The 20,777-nt window shown below is 46.2% G+C and overlaps 3 long non-coding RNA genes across 3 annotated transcripts; all 3 read left to right on the forward strand.

Moving 5' to 3' along the window:
• The first annotated feature begins 1,642 nt into the window (after positions 1 to 1,642).
• LOC117313629 (uncharacterized) lies at positions 1,643 to 6,668 on the forward strand. Its single transcript, XR_004528201.2, has 3 exons — positions 1,643 to 2,741; positions 5,437 to 5,628; positions 6,060 to 6,668. It is a non-coding gene; the product is annotated as an uncharacterized lncRNA (long non-coding RNA).
• Positions 6,669 to 9,343: 2,675 nt separating this feature from the next.
• Positions 9,344 to 13,470, forward strand: LOC117313630 (uncharacterized). Its single transcript, XR_004528202.2, has 3 exons — positions 9,344 to 10,101; positions 10,819 to 10,886; positions 10,993 to 13,470. It is a non-coding gene; the product is annotated as an uncharacterized lncRNA (long non-coding RNA).
• Positions 13,471 to 15,208: 1,738 nt separating this feature from the next.
• LOC141279587 (uncharacterized) lies at positions 15,209 to 19,751 on the forward strand. The gene is made up of 3 exons (XR_012334127.1): positions 15,209 to 15,573; positions 17,083 to 19,532; positions 19,625 to 19,751. It is a non-coding gene; the product is annotated as an uncharacterized lncRNA (long non-coding RNA).
• The last annotated feature ends 1,026 nt before the right edge of the window (positions 19,752 to 20,777 follow it).

The following is a 20,777-nucleotide window of genomic DNA, read 5'->3' on the forward strand; positions in this document are numbered from 1 at the left end:
GCCTTGTAAGATGTTCTTATTTTTCTTACATTCCAGTTTTACTTTTTACTCGTACGCATTTGACCCCATCTCGAAGGTAATTTCATTACCTTCCCAGTCCTTTGCTAATCTATATTTTGGAGTTAACATTGGTTGTCTTTTATTTTTCTTCAGCATTTTTCTTTATCTTTTGTAATGAAGGTAAAAGAACCTCCTTACACTTCAAGGTCTGTGTTTTTCTTCCTACTTTGAACATTAGTTTAAAGTAAACATTAGTTTAACTAAACATCAGTTCCTTTAATTTCTCCCATTCTATCCCTCTCCCTTTCAGAAGATAATTTTAAGGGGGAAGAACTCAGTTGGCCTATAACTGGCAGACAATGCGATAGTGGTTGAACAGAATGAGGGCGGCCTATTAAGCATGATAAATCAACGGAATAGTTTGGGTTAGAACTGGTGTTGGGATTAGCGTTGAAGGAAGTTGAGCATAAAAGGTGATCGTGCAGACACTTCCAGCACCCCTTGGGCCACTGCAGAAGAAACAGTGATGAAACTTCAGGTATTGGCCACAAGATGGCACTATGGCGCCACCGAGATCTAAGGGGCTCTGGGCAGAGTCTGGGAGAGCAGCCTGGGAGGAAAAGGGTTAAGAAAAACTTAGGCGTGGATCCACTACTCGACAGCTGTTGAAGAAGTTTTCAGTTATTGCCAAACTACCTACAGCTATGGAAGAAGTGGGAGGCCCCTCTAAACTGTAATGAGATCCACAGTTGAAGGATTTGGGCGAAGCAGCCTTGATGTCAGGGGCAGGTGCAGACAAGGAGCAACTGTGTCAGAAGAATATGGGAAACCCAGGGGGCGGAGTGCACCCAAAAGTCAGAGCGTCGCAGCCCTACTCCACCTCCCCTGCAGGCAAGCTAAGCAACATCTAGGAGAGGAGACGCTGACCTCACCTGAGCCAAGTCACAGGGGGATCCTCCCGGGGCGGGGAGAATCTGCAGGGGTAGGGGGAGTGACATCCCAGGCAGCCCCACCTGGCCATTGGAGAAGAGCCCCCCAGCTCCCTTTCTCAGGCCTGTGGAACAGAGCATTTAGTGGGGACAGCCCTCTTCTCGCCCTCACCCTGCCATGAGCCCCAACCTCTTTTGTGTGATTCTTTGTCTGCTGGTGGCAGGTGAGTCCGGAACTCAGCTGAAACCTCTGCTGTGGGTTTGCAGAGCCCCAGCTCCGAGGCTTTCCCTTTCCTTTGCAGATCCACGTTACTCATTGAGCCTTGTCTTTACCGTGTGTCTGCCTCTTCAGCAGGTCCCAGGGATGCAGCAGTCACCCAGAAGCCAAGATACCATATTATACGAGCAGGAAGCAAGATGGTCCTGGATTGTTCTCAGGATATGAACCATGTGGGAATGTTCTGGTATCGGCAAGATCTGGGACAGGGGCTGAGGCTGATCCATTATTCAAATGGCGTCGGTAGCACTGGCGAAGGGGAGGTCACAGAGGGGTACAGTGTCTCCCGAAAGAAGAATGACCATTTCCCCCTGACCCTGGAGCCGGCCAGCACCAAGCAGACCTCCCTGTACCTCTGTGCCAGCAGTGAACCCACAGCACGGCACAGTCAGCTGCTCTCCGCACGAAAAGCTCGGCCACAGGCGTGAGGTGGACGCTTCTTCCTGAGGCCACGTCTCACCAGGGGAGCAAAACTGCTCTTTCTGAAGCTCTCACCAGACTAGTGTGAACTGAGGTCCATCAGCGTGAAGGGTGTGAGTCTGAGTGTGTGTGTGTGTGTGTGTGTGTGTGAGTGTGTGTGTGTGTGTGTGCGCGCTCTAATTTGAAAAGACACATGACCCCAATGTTCACTGCAGCACTATTCACAATAGCCAAGACGTGGAAGCAACCTAAATGTCCACTGACAGCTGAATGGATAAAGAAGATGTGGTGCATATACACAATGGAATATTACTCAACGATTAAAAAAAGTGAAATGATGTCCTTTGCAGCAAGATGGATAGACTTAGAGATTATCATACAAAGTGAAGTCAGAGAAAGACAAATATCGTATGATATCACTTATACATGGAATCTAAAAATGGATATAAATGAACTTATTTGCAAAACAGAACTATAACACACCATTGTAAGGCAATTATACTCCAATAAAGGTGTATAAAAAAAACCACAACAGAAATAGACTCACAGACATGGAAAACAAACTTATGGTTACCAGAGGGGATAGGAGGGTTGGGGGGGGCAGGGATAAATTAAGAGTTTGGGATTAACATATACACGCTACTATGTATAAAATAAACAACAAGCACTTACTGTATAGCACGGGGAACTCTATGCAATGTCTTGTAATAACCTATAATGGAAAAGAATCTGAAAAAGATGATATGTATGCATATATAACTGAATCACTTTGCTGAACACCTGAAGCTAACACAACATTGTACATTAATGATACTTCAATTTAAAAATGGTTAGAAAAAGTAAATGCAAATAGCACTTAGTGTTACGTCACTCAATTCAGAATATTCTGGTAATTGAATAAAGCCGAAGGACAGCAGCATCTAACATGAAATTTATATTTCACTTCCTTTTTCAGCGCAGAGCTGAACAGAAAACAGCCGTGCAGCTTTAAATTCCCTGAGCGATCTGGGGCTCTCCAAGCTTGAAACTGTTACACAAAGGTGCCTGGGGCTCATTGAATACCAAGCAAGAATTCTTTGGAGAAAAACAATTTTCAGTAACAAATTATGAAACACGTAAGTAAACAAACCCCTTAGGGGAAATGTGAGTAGATGCATCAAACAGCAGCATTAAACCCCGAGATGATCAACTGTAGAATTATCAAAAAAAAAGATGACAAACTAAGTCTCTCCTGTGGGCACAGGGCAGTATTTTGCGTCTTCGGAGGTTATGAGGTCTTTTGAGGTCACTGAGAACTTCTCACGTTCTCAATATCTTATGCCTGTGACTGTTCTCATCTTCTCTTATTTGTGTGTGATTCATTTCTAAGTTGAACTACATGCATAAAATTGTATATGATTCCCATCTTTTAGGCAATTTGTAAATTAAGAAAGAACCTCATTTTTATCATCCCTTTGGCTTGGATTAAAATCTATGAGCTTTTCAATTTTTTTTTTCTTGCAAAATATTACAAAATGATATTGGCAACAATTTATTCTCCCCCAGCCTGTATCCCTCCTCGGCTTCTTACAGGTGGAAGTCCATACACAAGAGCAGGGTTTCTTCACGTGGGATTCAGTAAGTCCAAGTCTGGGGGTCCATAGTTGGGCTTCACAGGAAGGGCAAACTCCATGTGCTGCTCACCCCTTGACCTGCTGTGCCATGTACACCCTGGGTTGGGGGAGCGCTGGCTGACCCAGGACCTGATTACAGACAAGGGAGCAGGCTGCTCGCTGGGCAAAAACTGAACTCACTAATTGCACAATCTGCTGAAAGTCTAAATGGTGAAACTGACGAATGACCAATTTTGCCAAATTATGGCGTTTACAGCAGTTCAGGATGCTTGGAATGATTAAAACAGACTTTGAGGATTTTTTTTTTTTTTTGAAGTTTTTGTTTGGCTACAGCTTTCCTTCAGCCATTGATCCTCAGCTATTTCTGAGCAAACTTGTCAGTCCAGCTTATTTTGAGGTCAAATTTGGATGTTGTACACTCCAATCACTGAGAACTTCTCATGTTCTCAATATTTGATGCATGGAATTGTTCCTGTCTTGTGTGTGGTTTGTTTCTAAGGTGGACTACGTGGAATACACGCAATGAAATTGTATGTGACTCCCATCTCCTGTGTAATTGTTTATTACTGTTTTAGTCATACTTTATTTAAGGTGTAAATAGGGAGAAAATGCTCAAATTAATACACATATTGCTTGGTAAATTTTTTTTTGGGGGGGCTTGGTAAATTTTGTCAAAGGCCTACACCAGTGCGACCATGACTGAAATCAAGATAAAGAACATTTCTACCACCCGAGAAAATTTCCTCATGCCTCTTCCCAATCAGCTTACTTCCCAGAGCTATAACCACTTTTCTGACTTTTATGACTATAGTTTTGTCTATTCTTGAACTTCATATAAGTGGAACCACACAGGAAATACTCTGTTTTCTTGACTTCTTGTTCTCAAAATTATTATTTCTGAAATGTACTCATATTGTGTTTATCAGTACTTTTTTCTTTATAATACTGAGTAGTATTCCATTGTATATCACAATTTGTTTATCCATCCTCCTATAGATGGATGCCTAGGTTGCTCCAGTGTTCAACTATTATGAATAAAACTGCTCTGAATATCCTTGTACAAGTCTTTGTGGGTAAAAGCATTCATTTCTCTTAGGTATAAACATGAGTGGAACTATGGATTCACGGGGTAGAGGCATATTTGACTTTATTAGAAGCAGTTGAATAGTTTTCCAAAGTGACTGCACCAATTTACAACACCAAGGGGTGGGGGTTCCCTTGACCCCCGTTCACACCAACATCTGGTGTTCTTTTTATTGTTAGCCATTCTATTGGGTTTGTAGTGGTGTCTCATTTATACTTCACTGCTCAGTAATGATATTTACTTTTTTCATATCTTCCTATCTCCTCTTATAAGGTGCCTGCTTTGGAATTCGTCCATCTTTAAAAATCAGGTTGTCTTTATATTATTGATTTGTAAGGGATATTTTAATATTCTAGATAGGAGTCTTTTGACCATTAAATAGGCTGAGTTGGTCTTGGCCCACAGTGGCTTGCCTTTTCACTTTCCTAATGTTGACTTTGGTTAATTGAAGATTTAAATTTTTATAAAGTCTAAATTAACAGCTTTTTCTTTTACACTTGGTGCTCTTTGCATCCTGTTTGCCTACCCCAAAGTTGTGAGCCTTTTCTTTCTATTTCTTGCTCCACTGCTTTGTTCCTTGCCATCAGCTGGAAAGGACCCACCTCCAAGTTCATGAGTTACTCATCCCACTCTGCCCACAGCTTCCTATCCTCCCACACCTGTTCTTTGGCATTACCAGGATCTCCTATCCATTGGTAACTATTCTTTCTTTCTTCCTATTCCTTAGGGTCCTTCCAAATTTTTATCACCTCCTGATAGAGTAGTATTGATGATGTTATAATACATTCTTTTAACCCTATCTTGCAAATATTCATTCTTTTACCATGATCCTCTTAGGTTGCCCTCTCATTACAGAAACCCAAACCCGAGTGAATGCATGGATCTCTCTTTTTCAGGGCAACAGCTAGAGCTGTCAGAATAAATCACACCTGCACAAACTGGTATCTAGCATGATAAATCGGGTCACGAACTTCACCTGCCTTTACATCTCTGTTTTGAGATTCCAATTAGCTCACCCTCTCACTCAACAGAACATTATCTCAAATATTTCAGACATTTCCCACTCTCTGTAAAATTTACCCTCTTCTTGCTTTCTTGCCTCTTAAATCAAAGGTGATCCCTGCAGTGGAGGGCAGTGCCCACTGAGGGGGATCAGAGAGGGTGTCCTGAGGAGGGATCTGCGTGGAGCCCCAAGTTCTCCACTGCATATGTGAAGAAACACACCCTGCTGTAGACTTCCCTGGAGAGGAGTAGCTGAGGAATGGAGTCATACTTCCCTGGATCCTCTTCAGATTCTGTCCCCAAGTAATACTATTTATTTTCACATTGCATATTTCTCTATGCTTCTGCTGACTGTCTCAGCAATGCTAACTGCAGAATGTTAGAAATTTTGTTACTGCTAATTGCAGACAGTTAGAACTTCTGTTACTGCTAACTGCCGAACGTTAGGACTTTTGTTACTTTTCAAAAAGGCCCGATGCATTTTCCAAGCTCGTTTTTCCTTGTTTCCCTGGCTACATCTACTGTCTACTCCGCAGGGTGCGGGAGGGTTGAGGAGGACCAATGAAGAGCCTACTTATAGAGGTGAGACAGGGTTTAGGGGGACCGGTAAGGGAAGAGAAGGGTCCTACGACAGCATAAATGGGCGGCTCTTATCCCCATTGGCCTGAAAGGAGTGGGGGAATGGTTCCCTGGGCAGTTGGCTGCTGTAATTTAGGGAACCGGCTGCCTTCCAGGTGCTGCAGCCTTTGGTGAGAACGAGTCGCTAGGCTGAAACGTAACGGGGAGAAGGAAGCCAAAGGGTACGTATTTATTATAAACCAGGACAGTGGTGCCCTGTCTCCCTTCACTCCCCTGCCATTATGTCCCATAAACAAAACTCAGTCTAGAGAAAGCCCAGTTACTATAATCTGTAAAGGTCAGCCTCACAGGGCCAGGTGAGTCTGGAGGGATAAACAGAAACTCTCCAGGATGCTACACTGAAGACGGGCTCGAGGGCAGTAAACCCCAAGTTGACTAGGTCTGTGCCACGAGCCCATAAAGGCAGAAACTTGTTTCTGGAGAATCTTCACTCCCAAGAATTTATAGCCAACCCAGGCCCCCTTCGGACCCAGTCAGATGGACTAAATCTTGGTGTCTCTGCATTGCTGGCCGCTCAGGGTGAGGGCTGGGATTGCTGCCCGGGAAAGGAAAATATCAACACAAAGCTTGGTCTGACCCCAGCATCACAGAGATGGGGGTACCCAGGCAGAGAAGGAACTGGAGGCTTACAGACCCTCCCCCTTGGCTGATGTGCCGGTGGGTGAGTTCCGGCACGGAGCCCTGCAAGCAGAAGGGGGGCGGGGGGTGAGGAAGGTGAGAGGGGACGGGGCTTCCTGGCTGCTGGGGTGGGGGTGGGGGGCAAAGAGCATGTACCTCACAGAAACATCAGCACAGCTGGGTGGGGACGGACTTCGCCCTAAGTCAGCCTCCTGCCCGGCAGAAGTGTGAGAAGAGTGTGGCGTGTGGGTAACACAGAGCGCAGGACCTCGCGAAGCCTCCAGGGGGAGGGCAACAGGGAGGGGCCATCACAGGGTAATCCTCCAATCAGGGAGAGTGAAGCCGGAACTCAGCTCTTACCCAGGAGGACCAGAAGGTGAGTTCGAGGCACACACTGCCCACCCCGCATGCCCTGGGCTCCAGCCTCCTTCCCTGGGTGATGCTTTATCTCCTGGGAGCAGGGAAGTCCTGTGAATAGACATTATCGCCTTTCTGAGCTTCCCGACTCCTGAATCCCCCACCTCACCTTAGGGGTAACCATCAAGCTCTCTCCGGTGCTCATTTCATATCTGTGTTTCCCACAGGCCCGTTGGAGGCTGGAGTCACCCAAACTCTGAGACACCTGATCAAAACAACAGGACGGACAGTGACACTGAGATGTTCCCCTGTCTCTGGGCACCGCAATGTATCTTGGTACTAACAGGCCCTGAGTCAGGGCCCCCAGTTCCTCTCAGAGTTTTATGAAAATATGCAGAGAGAAAAAGGAAACTTCCCTGATCGATTCTCAGCACAACAGTTCCGTGACACTCGCTCTGAGCTGAACGTGAGCTCCTTGGAGCTGAGGGACGCGGCCCTGTACCTCTGTGCCTGCAGCTTAGCCCAGCCCTGCTGAGTCCCCCACGTTCTGTGCACAAACCTCCCTGCCTCGGCTTGAGCACTGAGAGAGCGTGCAGCCTCCCACCCAGGTTTCCCTCCTGCAAGGGATGTTTTTAGCCGTTTCAAATCCACTTCCTGTTATCTGCTGAGCCCAGAGCACTCCCAGCGAACAGAAGCCAGGTTGCCCTGTGTGCACTGAATATTTCCATGTCTCCCAGCAGCAGCCAACTCAATAGAAGGGAGGCAGCTGAGCCCTTAACGTGTGCTAGATTCTTTGTACATATCATCCTCTTTAAAACTCTGCAACCATTGTGCAAATCAAATATTCTTAGGTCCACTGTGTAGAGAAAAGGGCTCAGGGACATTAAATCATTTTCCCAATGTCTCACGGTTTAGAAGAAGCAGAACCAGGAAACAAACATGTCTGTTTACAAAGTCCACAGACCAGCTGCTCCATCATTGGCCTCTGCATCCCAGTCAGTGAGAACAGAGGCCTGGCCGTGTCTTCGTGTGTCCCGTGGAAGGCTCATACCTCATCATGGTTGTTACCATGGCCTCCTCCTTGGCAACACTGAGGAACATATGATTTCACACTGATTCTTTATCATTTGTAGGCAGCCCTCACACCTTTTATCAGTCTTAGCTTACGTTTTCTTTTCTTTTTTTTTTTTTTTGGGGGGTACGCGGGCCTCTCACTGCTGTGGCCTCTCCCGTTGCGGAGGAACAATAATGGCTTCTCTATTATGTGAGGGAAGGTCTTCCCAAGGCACAAATCCCTCTTGGATAAATTAGAGGCCGTGAGGCCTGATACACTGAACCGTGTCATGGATGTCCACTTCCATGGATCGTTGGACAACGCCAGAGACACAGAGCTGAGGGTCTCTCACCCCCAAACCCCAGCTTCAGCCCACACCCTGCCTGTGGGGCAGGATGCAGGGCAGTGCCCTTTCCAGCTCTCCCTCCTCAGCCATTTTGGAAATGCTGTTTGTGACGGCAAAGGCTCCATTTATAGAGAGAGGCCATGCATTAGTCCTTGAAGAACTGTGTGAGTCTTTCTGGGTGGAAATAATCAAATATACAATGGCCTAGCATGGCCCAAGGATAGACCAAAGCCCCGGTTTTGCCTGAATGGTTCACATCAATGCTTAAGAGACGAATGCAGCTTCATCTCCTTAGGCAGTGAAGACCAAAAATAGACTACTTATTTCAAAGAGTCAAACCTTAGAGAGACCGGAGTTAGAACATGTTCCCTGGGGACAGCACCCCTCACCCACTTGAGAAAGCTGTGAGCTGTTGATGAACACTGGAAGAACGTCACAACCGACCCTGGAGTGAACAACACTGCTACTTAATTAGGAGTAAAAGACGAGCATTTCTAGAGCCTGTGAAAACATCACTGATTTTTATTGAGTTTGAAAATGCAGGCAGTAGGAGGCGCTCATTTACCTTCCTCTTCAAATAAGGGGATTATTCAAGGCTTGTTCTAGAATGAGCGGTCAGAGCCTCCACTCCCGGTGGTGGCCGTTCTTGCAGAGGCAGAAGCCACATTAATCCACAGTCAGCACAAACGGAAGTCACCGTCGACCTCACCGCTTACCCAGTTCACCGGTCAGGGGCCGTCCATGTGCACAGGGTGCTGTGCTCCTTCACCCTTGGCTTATTTTTAAAAATGGGCATTTAGGGGCTTCCCTGGTGGCGCAGTGGTTGAGAGTCTGCCTGCCGATGCAGGGGATGTGGGTTCGTGCCCCGGTCCGGGAAGATCCCACATGCCACGGAGCGGCTGGGCCCGTCAGCCATGGCCACTGAGCCTGCGTGTCCAGAGCCTGTGCTCCGCAACGGGAGAGACCACAACAGCGAGAGGCCCGCATACCGCAAAAAAAAAAAAAAAAGGGCATTTATACCCATTATATATACACACTGTATATATACAATGTGCATATACAATGGAATATTATATAATATATACAATTATATAATGTGGCATATATATATGCCACACCTTCTTTATCCATTCATCTGTTGATGGGCACTTGAGTTGCTTCCATGCCTTGTATATAGTGCTAAGCTATGTTTTATAATAAAAAAGCATCAACAATGTATAAGGAAAATGTTAAATGTTAATAATCCTCCTCCCTCTGCAAACACAGCCCTATCCAATCCCACCTTTAGGGGTGTGTTTCTTACCTTCTTCTCTATGCTCATGCAAACCTGTCTACCCAAATACCCCTACAAAAGCGGGGCCACCTGCACACATTAACTGCAACTTGCATACTTTTTTCTCTTAGTCTACTTTGGACTTTATTTTTTCAGATCGGTAAATAGAGATCTAACTTGCTTCCGTTAGCTGCTTCATATCGCATAACGGGGATAGACAGGCAGGTTAATGGCCTCGTGCGTGGTCTCAGAGTTGATAAATGGTGGAACCAGATTACAGACGACAGTCTGTTTACATCTGTGTGGGACCCCCTGGGAGCCTGGGGGTTTTCAGTCTGCAGGTAGGAGCGTCCGTGTGTGTCCTACAGCACTGCAGGTAAAAACATCATGATGTTGGAAGAAGAGAAGTTCTAGAGATGGCTGATCAGGGCTTAGCCCCGGAGAAACTGAGATTTGAGCAAATTATTCCAATCCCAAGATGCATCACAGGTACGAATGTGATTTAGGGAAGGGACCTTTGTGAGAAGCTATTATTAAAATGAGAAAGGCGGGGAGAGAGGCAACTAAGTGGTCGCTTCACACATGTGAAATGTAGAGGAACACAGTGTTAACTAAACTCCAAGCTGGTTCTGATCGGTTTTGCTTTTTAAGGGGGTGGAAATGGATAATTTATTTCAAATGTGAAGTTACCAGCTGTACTGCCCCTTTTCCCTGTGAAGGCTGGTGACGAAGAGAGAAGCGGTGAGGCCACAGTTTACCTGTTCAACGGGGCACACTAATAAAACAGGCAGTGCCCAAGGACACTCTCAGGGGCCGGAAATAGGTCAATTTTCCTGCTTAATCAGGTTGGAGGAATCCCATCTTCTTCTGGAAAGGATCGTGTGTCTTGTTCCTTTTCTGAAGGGGGCCACCAGTCAGGTTTTGAGAGTTAGCCTAGGAGTGAAAATGAGAAATGAATTACTCATAATGCAGCCTGTTAGGAGTCCCAAGGATCAGTTCAACCCCCCACCGCGTTTTTATTGTATGACTCTCACCCGAACGTTAAAGGTAAAACAGTTCTGACTCCTCCAGGTAAGGTTCTGTAACATTTATTTATGTTAGAAGTGACTTAGAAACACAGGAGGCACCATGATAGGGAGTTGAGGACAAAAACTGTACGGAGATTCATGAATTAATCCAGGGAACTCTTTTTGTTTTAACCTCCAGAATTACTAGAAGATTTGAACTTAGATCGGTACACACCAGAGGCGCCGTTTCATCCCTTGCCCAGAGCTGTGAGTGCAGACTGCCTTTGGGACAAAGACGTGGCGATTCCACCACCCACCCTCCCCCCCCCCCCCCCCCCCCCCCCGCCCACACACATAGCCCACTCCTGCCCAGATCATGCGTAACACCAGGCGAATGCAGGAACGAGGTCAGAAAGAGGAGTCTCAGCTGGAGTTGATAAAATCAGCATTTCCTACCTCAACTGTGAAGGGCTGTTGAAGCATCCAGGTGGAAATGTCCAGCTGGTGATGAGAAAAGAAGGAGAGAAGCGAGAAGGCCAGGTAGGGAGTCTGGGACTCAGGCCCCGCGACACTGGGGTGACAGTGAGGCCCTAACAGAATCAGTGCCTATTTAGACCCACTTCTGAATTTCCATTTTTCTTTTGTTTTTTTTGCGGTACGCAGGCCTCTCACTGTTGTGGCCTCTCCCGTTGCGGAGCACAGGCTCCGGACGCGCAGGCTCAGCGGCCGTGGCTCACGGGGCCCAGCCGCTCCGCGGCATGTGGGAACTTCCCGGACCGGGGCACGAACCCGTGTCCCCTGCATCGGCAGGTGGACTCTCAACCACTGCGCCACCAGGGAAGCCCTCCATTTTTCATTAATTCTATGCCTCACAAGTTTTCACCTTTTAATGTTTCTGATGATGACTGTCATTTTTTTCTTTCTTAATGGTACATAATAAATGGTGCATCTCCGCATTGCAGACATCTTAGATGTACTTAATTAATTAATTAATCCTGAGGCTCAGTGATGTCACCATGGGAACTGCCCTGTGGGGACATGGACGCCCCTCCTCCTCTGCTCATACTTACAAGGACCCTGAGCTGGTCAACCTCCCACTGCTGCCCTGACCCTGCCATGGGCTCCAGGCTCCTCTGCTGGGCTACCTCTGTCTCCTGGGGGCAGGTGAGTCCTCAGCAAACCAAGCAGTTCTGTGTGTGTGTGTGTGTGTGTGTGTGTGTGTGTGTGTGTGTGTGTGTGTGTGTGTGTGTGATGATTACAATTATTTTCTTCCTTACTATCCCCACAGGTCACACAGGAGCTGGAGTGTCCCAGTCCCCCAGGCACAGGGTCACAGGGAGGCGCCAGGCTGTAGTTCTCAGGTGTGACCCAATTTCTGGTCACCAAGTATTTTACTGGTACTGACAGATGCTGGGGCAGGGCCCGGAGTTTCTGACTTATTTTCAGAGAAAAGGTGCACCAGATGCATCGGGGATGCCTAGTGATTGGTTCACCGCTGAGAGGCCTGAGGGCTCGTACTCCCGTCTGAAGATCCAGGGAGCAGAGCCTGGGGACTCGACCGTGTATCTCTGGGCCAGCAGCTTAGCCACAGCGTGGCACAGTCACCTCCTTCCTGTTTACAAACACCCACGTGCTCACCTCTACTCACAGTTCCCAGAAATCCCCATATAAAGGACTTACCCCACGCTTCCCTCAGCAGGGGAAATAAGTGGACTTGGGGCTTCGGCTGTTCTGATAGTAGGAAGTCAGAAAATAACCTTTGAAAGACTGGAGTATCTGGGTTTCTGAGATTCCTTTATACAGTTTAAGATTCTCTAATTGGGGTTGAATATCAGACCACAGTCTCAGGTAGAGTGAAGTAGCCTCTGGTAAGACTATCTAGTTTCAGCACGTTTATAATAACCTCCTCACACTGAATGTCACCAACTCAGACCACACAGTGCCCAGATGTGGGCCAGCCAATGCAGAACACTGTTAAGGTCATCTGTAGCCACCAACCTTAAAAATAAACAAATTACGATCCTTAGCAACAGTTGCCACTGAAATAAATTATCCACAGGGAACTGTCATCCACAGTAATGCACGCTAATGTATGTCCCTATATTGCTTTTATTGCTTGACAATCCTGCTGTCATTTTGTGTCTAATTTTCTTCTCTATTTTTTAAATAGAAACTCAGTTTGGCTTTCATAAAAGGTAACCCCGCTTGAGAAGGTGTTAAAGGGGAGTAATTCAAAGAAGACTGGAATAAGTTATATCATCCATTCAGGGTTCTGTGAGGTTTCCAATTTACACTCCTACCAAGGTATATGAGCCTTTCAACCGGCACACACACACATGAACACACACATGCACACACACACATGCACACACACACTCTTTGGGTTACTTTTTCACTCTTAGTTGTGTCCTTTGATGAGGAGAACTTCTTAATCCAAAATCAGTCCATTTTCCCCCCTCTTTGGTTTATATTTTGTATTTTGGTGTCTAGTTTAGGAAATCTTTGCCTATTTCAAAATGATCATGTTTTCTTATATTGCCTTCTAAATTCTTTATATTTTAAACTTTTACATTAAGATGTGTAATTCAACTGGAGTTCCTTGTATATGAAATGAAGAGGTAAGGTTATGGCTTTCCATATAACTATCCGATAAGAGTAATACTTTCCTCACCGCTCTGTGATCTCACTTTTGTCATGTATTAGTCATTGCATATGCGTTAGTCTGTTTTGTCAGTTCTTACACAAATAGCACACTGCCTTATTTACTGTAGCTTTACAATTCATCATATCAAATACTATCAAAGGAAAACCATTTGATCATCTCTATAGATGCTCAAAAAATTTTTGATAAAGTCCAACATCCATTCCTGATTAAAAAAACAATTAGCAAATTAGGAATAACTGGAAACTTCCTAATAAAAAGCATTTATGGAAAACCTATGGTTAATAGAACATTTTTTACACATAGACCATGATAAGTTACAGATGCACATTGTAATCCCTAGGTCAAACACTAAAAGTAGCATAAAGAGGGGAAAAATAATCTTTTCAACAAATGGTGCTGGAAAAAAATATATATCCATGTGGAAAAGGAATGAATCTCAATTTTTATCTCAGTCCATGAACCAGGAGTTGGCAAACTAAGGCCCAGAGGCCAAATATGGCCTCTGCCTGTTTTTATATGGCCGAGAAGCTAACAATGGTTTTTACATTTTTAAATGGTTAAAAAAATAAAAAGAATAACATTCTGTGCCAGGTGATAATTATACAAAATTCAGATTTCAGTATCTGTAAGTAAAGTTTTTTTTTTTGTTTTTTTTTTTTGCGGTACGCGGGCCTCTCACTGCTGCGGCCTCTCCCGTTGCGGAGCACAGGCTCGGGACGCGCAGGCTCAGCGGCCATGGCTCACGGGCCCAGCCGCTCCGCGGCACGTGGGATCTTCCCGGACCGGGGCACGAACCCGCGTCCCCTGCATCGGCAGGCGGACTCTCAACCACTGCGCCACCAGGGAAGCCCTGTAAGTAAAGTTTTGTTGGAATAAAACTAAGCTCAACCATCTACGCATTGCCTATGGCTGGTTTTGCACTGCAATGGCAGAGTTGAGTAGTTCCGGCAGAAACTGCATGGGGTGCACAAAACCAAACATATTTACTATCTGACTCCTTACAGAAAAGGCTTGCTGACCCTTGCCAAAACCAAAAATGAATATGAGTTGCAACAACATTTCCAATGATCTATAAAGCTTCTGAAGTATAAAGGGTCTGAAAGAAAACACAGCAAATTCTCTTCATGACCTTGTAGTAGGCAAAGATTTCTAAAAGAGGATGAAAAATGTTCTAATTTTTAAAAGAATTAAATTATTCTTTATCAAAATTTAAAAAAAACTGTGTCAAAAGATACTAAGACCCAATACAGTGACCCAATGCAGCCAAAAATAAATAAATAAAATAACTTTTTAAAAATTTGAACAGGGTATTCAGATAAGAGAAGATATGTAAGGAGGCAGTGTCCTCTTCAAGGACTTGATGGGCTTCTTTCCCTGGCTGCTTGGAAGATATTTTGGCTGATAGAACTCCACTGTCAGCCTCTCCAGGAATTATCTTTGGTTAAAGAGAAAGCTTTGCCCGAGGTCCCACCCCTTCCCAGGGCAACTGGCAACTGGCCCGTATCCCCTTTCCTAGAACACTAATTGATGAGGTTTAGAATTTTTATTCCGTCTTGGAAAAATCTTTACTTCATGCCTCCCTCACTACCACGTGCTAAGGGTGAGCCCGAGACAGATAAAGAGCAAATCAGCAAGACCTGTGCCCTGCATGTCCCGGTGGATCCGGATTTCGATCCTAATAGGTAGCACTCGACCTGCCTGGGCTCTGGCAATTGCGCTACTGCACAACTGGCCACTTGAGGGCACTGTGGATCCACCGAGCGAGCCTCCGTTAGCAGCGTCCGGGAGGGGGAGGGAGAGGGGGAGGGAGAGGAGGAGGGGGCGGGGTTAAGGGCGAGAGCGTCCTGGCTCGGTCCCTGAGTCAGGGAGATTATTTGATGAATCAGAGTCAGTGTTGGCATTTGAAGAGCTGATCACCGACTTCTCGCATGAACAAACATGCAGGTGTGTTTGTCCCAGCAGGGAACCGTGAACTTCGCCTGGCAGGGAGTAAAGGCCTCTCTGGGAGGCTACATTTAGTGAAGAGTGTGATGGGGCTTCAGTGGGGCAGCCTGGATAATCCAAGACAGGTGTAGGGAAAGGAGCTCCTGCCCTGGGGCAATAGAGAAGCAGCGAGGGTTGATCACCTGGCCCAGCCCTGCACAGCCTAGCTCAGCACACCCAGCCCCACCTGCTCCATGGGTGACGGGACAGCATGGGAAGGCCTCGATCAGCTGAGCCTGCCTGGGGGGGTGCAGGGCGCCTGCGGGAGCCCACAAGGACAGGGACATCAGAACAGCGACATCACAGGTAAGCCCTCCATACAGAGAAAAGGGAGGATCAAACATCTGCTCTCTCACCCTGGAAACCAGAGCCCTGAGTAGGGAGAAGACCAGTTTCCTACTGCCTGAGTCGCCTGGGGCACTCGGCTTCTTGGCTGTGTGGCCCACTGGGGCAGATGAGTCCTGAGCTCGGGTGGGACAGCCCTGGACCCCAAAGCTTTGACTGTTGCTAGTATCAGACCCCTTCCTGTGCTAGGTATCCAGCTTCTTAAGTACGTTATTTCGATTCGTTTTCTTAAGAACCACGTGAGATACAGCACCACGTTAAGGGGGAAAAAACTGATTGCTGGAGAGTTTAGATAACTTGCTGAAGTAGGCACAGCTAACAAATATCAGAGCTGAGACTCAAACCCACCCACGCTTTAGATCCCCCTCTACGTTTTGGTAGAGGTAGACATCTTCAGAATCGGAACATTGACCCACAAGTCCCTTTCAGAAACACTGACTCTGACACAAGTTATTATCACAACATCTTTCACCTGGGGGGCTAAAGAGAAAAGAGTTCTGACTTCAGAGGCCTTGGTCTGTTTTGCCTTGGACTATTCCGACCTGCCTCGAGCTGGTGACTTGGAAAAGATTTGGCTAAGTTTTCCCGTTTGTAAACTGAGACCAATGACACCTGTTTTGCAGAGGTTTTATGCAAGAAAATGAAACAAATTGCGTAATACAAAGTACAGGCTTAAGAAATCTTAGTTCCCTGTTAACTCTCTGACACAACTCTGGTCTAGCACAATTACTGGCTGTGTGCAATTCTGGGATCAAAGGCAGGCACGGATTACTTTTGCCTGAGTCACCTGTGCTCCAGACGCAAAATCATCTGAAATGCAAATACAGTCGTCTGATAATTTATTATGTGAAACTAACTACAAAGGGTTGCCTCTTAAGGGAGTTGCCTCTTAAGGGAAAATGAAAATGGGACCCAGGACAGCCCTTCCTGTTTGATATTAAGTCTGATATTCAAGAAGGTGTGGTGCTTCCAGAAAATTCCGGCTTCTGAGCCATTAGTAGTCATGAGAAAGATCTGCTAGAAGAAGGGACACTTTCACTTGAAGAGTGGCCATCAAGGATCCTCTAGGGCTTTCCATCACATCCTCAGCCCACCTCTGATTTCATCCTTGACTGCGGTTAAGGGTTATGTGCAAGCCTATGTCCATTTGCCCCATGCTGACGGCTCCCCATCACATGCATGCTGGGGGTCCCTCTGCTTTCTGCCCCAGGGTCTTCTCTGATGTCACAGGAGCCCCGTTGGCCCGTATACAGGGCAGCCAGAGCTGAAGGGGTGCTAAAGCTCCTTGTGGGACAGGAGCCAGGGGACGAAAGCTCCGGAGTCAGCATTCAGGAATAGTTCAGAGAGGCATTTCCTGGGCTTCTCAGAAGGTCCAATGGAATCCATCTCCTGTTGCCCCAGCACAACTTCACTGTGGTGCCTTATCCTGGTTTTCTCCTTCCCTGCTTCATTCTCCCTGCTCTCTGACAGTGATGGAATGATGTCACATCAGAAGACCCTTCTCGGGCTTCCCTGGTGGCGCAGTGGTTAAGAATCCGCCTGCCAATGCAGGGGACACGGGTTTGAGCCCTGGTCTGGGAAGATCCCACATGCCGCGGAACAACTAAGCCCGTGCGCCACAACTACTGAAGCCCACGCGCCTAGAGCCCGTGCTCTGCAACAAGAGAAGCCACTGCAATGAGAAGCCATGTACCACAATGAAGAGTAGCCCCCGCTCACCGCAACTAGAGAAGGCCCGCACACAGCAACGAAGACCCAATGCAGCCAAAAATAAATAAATAAATAAGAAGACCCTTCTCTTTGGAAGAGGCCACCATTTTTCTTTTCTTCATACTGCCATTCAGTCATTCAAAAAGTCTTATAGAACATATATGAATGAATCTTTCTCAATTCATTTTGGTTTATTTTGAATTCCCAACAGACTTACATGATCTCTGCTCCCTTAAAGCTCTGAACCTATTGATATTTGCAACTGAATAGACTGGAGTTATGTTTTACGAAAGTAGAGTCGGCCTGGACTCAGATAATCATTTTTTTTCTTCAGTCATTCAACAAACACTTATTGAATGTGGAGTAGATCCAGGTTTTGGTGTGGCCTAAACCTTATCAAATGTTAGGGTGCTCTTTGAAAAAGAGAATAGAAAAAAAATTTTTTTAAGTCTTGGAAAGTTTCTGTGCAATTGAGAGGGCCTGAAGTTATTTTATTCTTCACTGACTTTATGGACAGTCTATTCTTCACTACTTACCGTGTGTAGGTACTGTTCTATACTGTTCCCGGTGCCTAGAAACACCAGTGCAAAAACGAAACAAAAAAAACTAAAAACAAAAAAACAGACAAAGCTTCTAGATGAGGTGTATGTTTTCAGCAACACCAAATTTGTGACTTGATAATTAATTAATTTAAAAATAAAAAGGAAATATTCCTGGTAAATACTTATTCCCTAAAATTTAGCATATTGTTGAGAATATTAATATTATAGGTAGATCATACCTTATCATGAGAACAGTCCTCAGCTTTCTAGGACTCCATGTACCCTACCCCAAAGAATGTGAGTCCTAGCTGAAAAACTCCCTTTTTTTTGCACACACCCAGCCGCGGTCAGTAGGCTGCTTTGCTGTCAGGCTCTTGGTCCCTGGGACAATGTGGGTTCTGGGCATAGATGGGAAAGCCCTTCCCCAAGTTTGCCAGACCCCAGTCACAAGCATTTCCATGCAGTGCTACATCAGCCTCCTTCTTGTCTCTGATTTTGGATTCCATATCCTTTCTCACTACTGTGTGATTATAGGAATTACCCATCCAGATAACATGGACATATATAATCACAGAAATAGGGGAGCCACACACACTCACATGACCTGTGTTTGAAATGACAGTATGCCCTGATATTGTCTAGCTGTAAGTCTTGCACTACAGCAATTTATGATTCAATGTAATAAAATATGATTCGATCAATATTCTCTCATTTGGAGTGTATGAGACCTTTCAAATGGAGACAAAACATTTCCCTGTGGCCCTGGAGGCATCACGCATGTGTACGTCTGGATGGGTCTCTCATCCACATTGCTAATGCGCCTCCTTTCTTTTTCACAGAAAGCACGGTCACAGGGGGTAAGTGGTCTAGTCCTCCCATGGCCTCCTTGGGGGCTGGGGGGAGGAAGGGAGGACTCTTACCCCCAAGGATATAGAGACTTGAGCACAAATAGTGGAGCTCCCAATGTAAACAATTCTTCAAATTCCAGTGACTTTGACCTTGAGACTGAAAACATTCTGGACATCAGGTAGTTCTTTTTAAATGAAAAGATCACTGCTGGCTGAGAGTCAATTATCCAGAGTTTAGGCAAAGGGAAAAAAACTAGTAACATTTTGAGCAGAGAGGTCACTAAAGTACTGGGATTGCCATGAGAATATTTCTTAGTCTACAGAAATATGAAAAATCTTAACAGCATCCAAATAAGGAATGTTATTATGCAGAGAAGAAAAAATTTCCTTACTAAAAGGCAGGGAAAAAGCATAGAGACATAAGATTTCTTTTTAAAGCAGACTTACTAATTCTTCCTGTTCTGAGCTGTTCAACTTTATATATATTATTGACTTCTTCCTGTGGGAAGGGCTGTGGCAGCTGAGCTCTGCAGCTCAAGCATGTGTCAAGGATAGTGACATCATTGAGTTACTGGCAGCCCAAGTTGTTGTTTTGGCCGGGCCTCGAGGCTTGTGGGAGCTTAGTTCCCGGACCAGGGATAGAACCCAGGCACACCACGGCAGTGAAAGTGCTGAGTCCTAACCACTGGACGGCCAAGGATTTCCCAAGAGCCCAAGTTCTATTTCCCCAAAACAAAACTGGATGATATGAGCTTCTCTCCAGGACCGGAAATGGTCACCAGGCTCTTCTTCGGCATGGCTTTTTATCTCCTGTGGGCAGGTGAGTACAGGTGGGCTCCCGTCCCTGGAATTCTCAAGACCTCAATACTAGCCTTCCTCTTGGGATGACAACATCAGCTCTGTCTATCACAGGACCTGTGGAGGCCGGGATCACCCAGAAACCAAGACACAAGATCACAGTGACAGGAGAGACAGTGACTCTGGAATGTCACCAGACTGATAAACATGACTATATGTACTGGTACCGACAAGACCTGGGACACGGGCTGAGGCTGATCCATTACTCCTTAGGTGTTGGCAACATTGAGAAAGGAGAAATCCCTGATGGGTACAACGTCTCGAGATCAAAAACAGAGGATTTCCCCCTGACCCTGGAGTCTGTTATCCCCTCCCGGACATCTGTGTACTTCTGTGCCAGCAGTGACTCCACAGTACTGCACAGCTGCTTCCTCTCTGCACATAAAGCGTGGTTAGAAAGACTGAGGGTTGCCTGCACACGTGAGGTCTGGCCCCAACCCTCAGAAGCCCCTGTCTCCATCGAAGGCACAGAGTTCTTGCCAGCGTGGGGGCGGGACAGCAGAGGGCAGTGTGACTCTCAGTGCTGAAGTCTGCCCCATGCCCATCTTAGCCTGACTACGGGTCAGCTCAACACTACAGCTAGCTGGTTCTCTCTTCTGAGGTCCCCTCTGCTTGCAGAAAGGAAAGTGCATCTTTACTTGAGATACATGAAGATCCCCTTGATAATCTCAAAGGCCCACATCCTTCTCTCCCCTGTGAGCTTTGTGACGTCTTCATCTACTGCCTACCCCACCCTCTACTATCCTTCACCTTACAAGTCAGAAACCTTCACTCACGGGGACTTCCCTGGTGGCCCAGAGGTTAAGAATCTGCCTTCTAATGCAAGGGACACAGGTTCAATCTCTGGTCGGGGAACTAAGATCCCACATGCCGCAGAGCAGCTAAGCCTGGGCGCCACAGCTAGAGAGCCCATGCGCCGCAACGAAAGATCCCATATGCCGTAACCAAGACACGACGCAGCCAGAAATAAATAAATAAATATTACAGAAAAAAAGAAATGTTCACTCACATGGTCTCTGCTCCTGGCTGCCTTTCTTCTACTGGGCAATAGCCCTACAAGGTCCTATAACGTTTGCTTCTGCCTGTCCCTCACCATCGTCTTGCACAAGTTTCCCCTGACTTTCCCTGTTCCAGCCACATGCATCCACATTTAGTTTTTTCCTCTTCTGTGCCATGTACTTTGCCACCCTAAGATCTTTTCTGTAGG

The sequence above is a fragment of the Tursiops truncatus genome, chromosome 9 (genome assembly GCF_011762595.2).
Source record: "Tursiops truncatus isolate mTurTru1 chromosome 9, mTurTru1.mat.Y, whole genome shotgun sequence".
Lineage (NCBI taxonomy): Eukaryota > Metazoa > Chordata > Mammalia > Artiodactyla > Delphinidae > Tursiops > Tursiops truncatus.